The sequence below is a fragment of the Trachypithecus francoisi genome, unplaced genomic scaffold (genome assembly GCF_009764315.1).
Source record: "Trachypithecus francoisi isolate TF-2019V2 unplaced genomic scaffold, Tfra_2.0 Lachesis_group5, whole genome shotgun sequence".
NCBI classification, from domain to species: domain Eukaryota; kingdom Metazoa; phylum Chordata; class Mammalia; order Primates; family Cercopithecidae; genus Trachypithecus; species Trachypithecus francoisi.
The window spans coordinates 37,839,847-37,843,984 of NW_022681470.1; the positions used below are offsets into that span (position 1 = coordinate 37,839,847).

Consider the following 4,138-nt stretch of genomic DNA (forward strand, 5'->3'; position numbering starts at 1 on the left):
CCTTGCCTCCAAAAATCTGGCCTTGTTACTCAGAAACACCCAGCTAACCAAATAATACTGTCACAGCGGCCCCTTCCAGAGAAAAGACGTGGACACCAAGTCAGAACCAACACTGCATTTTAATGCTGAGCTAACATGTTTCCTCTTGCAAATCGCTTGTTCCTTGAGAAGCCATTTTTCCCATATTCTTTTTTTGTTTTGTTTTGTTTTTTGTTTTTTGAGACATAGTCTCACTCCATCACCCAGGCTGGAGTGCAGCAGCACAATCTCACCGCAACCTCTGCCTCCCGCGTTCAAGCAATTCTCATGCCTCAGCCTCCCAAGGAGCTGGGATTACAGGCAGACAGGCATGTGCCACCATGCCCAGCTAATTTTCTGTATTTTTTAGTAGAGACAGAGTTTCACCATGTTGGGCAGGCTGGTCTTGAACTCCTGACCTCTGCTGATCGGTCCGCCTTGGCCTCCCAAAGTGCTGCGATTACAGGCGTGAGCCACTGCGCCCAGCTTTTCCCGTATTCTTTCCTTATTGCTCTTTCTCTTTTCACTGCCCCTCTCTCCCAGCTTCACCACACTCTTGGGGAAGAGCGTTTCTACCTCTGTTGAATCCCACTCCCAGTTAGGAGAGATGTCGGTGAGAATTGTTGGCTCAGCATTTCTGGGTGCCTCTGTTGTGGTTGTTAGTGGGCGGGGCCCTCTAGCACCTATTGCAAGCTGTAGGGTGTTCACCAGGAAGCCTGGCTTGTTAGACCAATTACCCGCTGCTGGCCTTGGCCTCTCTGCCCTAGACAAAGTATTCTTTGCTCAGATTCTTGCAAACATCATGAGAAAGCAGTGGTTCTCACACTTTAGAGAGCATCAGAATCACTTGGAGGGCGTGATGAGCACAGATTGCTGAGCCCTATTCTGAGAGTTTCTGACTCAGCAGGTCTGGGATGGGCCAGTAATTTGCATTTCAAGTCCCCAAGAGATACTGATGCTGCTGGTCCAGGAACCACACTTTGAAAACCATTATGATAAGGGACACAATTCTTACACTCGGTGGACCATGGGCCTGGAGTATGGGAGGATCAGACAGCTGGAAAGGAAAGTTGGGGCTTAGGATGAGTGTGACCAAATTTGGCCAGCCAGCTACAGCAGCAACTCCTGGCTTTCTCTGTGTACTGTGGTGTCCTCCCACATCCTAAAGATGCATGTGTTGGGTGAATTGGCATGTCTCCATGATCCGAGTCTGAGCGAGTGGGGATGGAGTGTGCCCTGCAATGGAATGGCGGCCTCTCCAGGGTCAGCTCCCACTTTGTGTCCTGAGCTGCTGGGATAGGTTTCAACCCTGACATGGAAAGTAGGTAAATATCTTATTTTGATTAATCTTTCTTAAATGTATGCATAGCTCACATTTATTTCAGTGTTTAATATTAGAAATGTTTTGAGTCTTTATTAAGAAGTTTAGTGATGGCCAGGCACAGTGGCTCATGTCTGTAATCCCAGCACTTTGGGAGGCCAAGGCAGGTGGATCCCTTGAGCCCAGGAGTTCGAGACCAGCCTGGGCAACATGGTGAAACTCATCTTTGCAAAACATACCAAAAAATTAGCTGGTCAGGGTGGCATGCACCTGTGGTCCCAGCTACTTGGGAGGCTGAGGTGGGAGGATCACCTGAGCCCAGGAGACAGAGGCCACAGTGAGCAGTGATCATGCCACTGCACTCCAGCCTGGATGACAGTGAGACCTTGTCTCAAAAAAAGAAAAAACAAGTTTGGTGATATTTTCGAGACCAGTGACTTGCAAGAGGAAACATGTTAGCTCAGCATTAAAATGCAGTGTTGGTTCTGACTTGGTGTCCACGTCTTTTCTCTGGAAGGGGCCGCTGTGACAGTATTATTTGGTTAGCTGGGTGTTTCTGAGTAACAAGGCCAGATTTTTGGAGGCAAGGAGTACATTAGAAGGAGCATTGGATGAGCAGTCAGGAAACATGAACTCTTCTACCCCCTTTTTTTTTGTTTTTTGTTTTTTTAGAAACTGATGTTTATTTTCCATCAACCATTTTTCCATGTTGCTTAAGAGCCCGTGCAAGAACAGCTTAAGACCATTCAGTGGTTGCTCCTACCCATTCAGTGGCCTGAGCAGTGGGAGCTGCAGACCAGTCTTCCGTGGCAGGCTGAGCACTCCAGTCTTCAGTAGGGAACTGCTGAATAGGCACAGAGGGCACCTGCACACCTTCAGACCAGTCTGCAACCTCAGACTGAGTAGCAGTGAACTCAGGAGCTGGAGCAGTCCATTCACCCTGAAATTCCTCCTTGGTCACTGCCTTTTCAGCAGCAGCCTGCTCTGCTTTTTCAGTCTCTTCAGGATCTCTGCAGAAGTAGAGATCAGGCATGACCTCCCACAGGTGTTCACGGGAAATGGTGCCACGCATGTGCAGAACTTCCCGCGCCAGCATCCACCACATCAGACCCACTGAGTGAGCTCCCTTGTTGTTGTGTGGGATGGCAATGTCCACATAGCGCAGAGGAGAATCTGTGTTACACAGAGCAATGGTAGGTAGGTTAACATAAGATGCCCCGTGAGAGGCTGGTGGTCAGCCCTGGGGTCAGTAACCACAAGAAGCCGTGGCTCCTGGAAGGCTGCCTGGATCTGGTTAGTGAAGGTTCCAGGAGTGAAGCGGCCAGCAATTGGAGTGGCTCCAGTGGCAGCAGCAAACTTCAGCACGACCCTCTGGCCAGTAATCCTGGAGGATAGAACACTGACATCAGCAGGGTTTTCAATGGCAACAATGGCACGAGCCGCCAGCAGAAGCTTCTCCCAGGTCCTCTTCAGATTTATGATGCAGATGCCATCACTTTTCCTTGTATAGATGTACTGTTCCATCTGGAAGTCAAGATTGGTGCCACCTAAGTGGGTTCTTGCTGCAAGGAACTTAAGGACATCCTCCTCCTTCATTTGCAGGACATCAAGGGCTCCGGACATTGTGAAAGTTTCCCTTTAAGTTATGACGGGAATCCAGAACAACGCCATATGGACCCCTCTGTAGGTAGCATGGAAAGGCCTTGTACCCACTTTTAACATACCTTTCTCAACTTAGTGGGACTCTTTCTGGCCAGTTTCCCAACCTGTGCAGCTAGAGTCATATTAACTCCATTTACCTGAAAACAATGCTTTGAGGATAGGATAAGAACCCTGTTGAAAAAATTTTCTGGAAAGTGTAAAGTGTTTAGTATCTAATCCTGCAATACTAGTTTTTGTTGTTGTTGTTTCTTTTTTTGAGACAGGGTCTCCATCTGTTTCCCAGGCCAGAGTGTAGTGATGTGACCACAGCTCACTGCAGACTCGATCTCCCAGACTCAAGTAATCCTCCCACCTCAGCCTCCCTAGTAGCTGGGACTATAGGCACATGCCAATATGCCTGGCTAACTTTAAAACTTTTCATAGAGGCTGGGCGTGGTGGCTCATGCCTGTAATACCAGCACTTGGGGAGGCAGAGATGAGTGGCTCACTTGAAGTCAGTAATTTGAGACCAGCCTGGACAACAGCAAAACCCTCTGTCTACTGGAAATACAAAAGTTAGCTGGGCATGGTGGCTGGTGCCTGTAATCCCAGCTACTCGGGAGCCTGAGGCACGAGAATCGCTTGAACCTGGGAGGTGGAAGGAGGTTGCAGTGAAATGAGTTCACACCACTGCACTCCAGTCTGGGCAAGAGAGTGAGACTTCATCCCAAAAAACAAGAAAACGAAAATCTTTTTATAGAGACAGTGTTGCCCAGGCTGGTTTTAAACTCCTGGGCTCAGGCGATCTGCCTGTCTCAGCCTCCCAAATGCTGGGATTACAGGCATGAGCCACTGCACCCAGGGTTTTTTTTTTTTTTTTTTTTTTTTACAGAGTCTTGATCTGTCACCCAGGCTAGAATACAGTAGTATGCTCACAGCTCACTGCACTGGGCTTGACCTTCTGGGCTCAAGTGATCCCACCTCAGCCCCCTATAGCTGGAACTACAGGTGCACACCACCATGCCCACCTAAATTTTTATATTTTTTGTAGAGACAGGGCTTCCCCATGTTGCCCAGGCTTACTGCACTCGGCTTTACCTCCTGGGTTTAAGTGATCCTCCCACCTCAGCACGTGTGGCTGGGACTACAGGTCATGCC

At 48.8% G+C, this 4,138-nt stretch overlaps 1 pseudogene across 1 annotated transcript; it reads right to left on the reverse strand.

Annotated features, from left to right (window-relative positions):
* Positions 1-1,985: 1,985 nt before the first annotated feature.
* On the reverse strand, positions 1,986-3,002 carry LOC117074682 (annotated as a pseudogene). The gene has a single exon (XR_004433666.1). The product of XR_004433666.1 is annotated as a 40S ribosomal protein SA-like (transcript).
* Between the last annotated feature and the right edge of the window lie 1,136 nt (positions 3,003-4,138).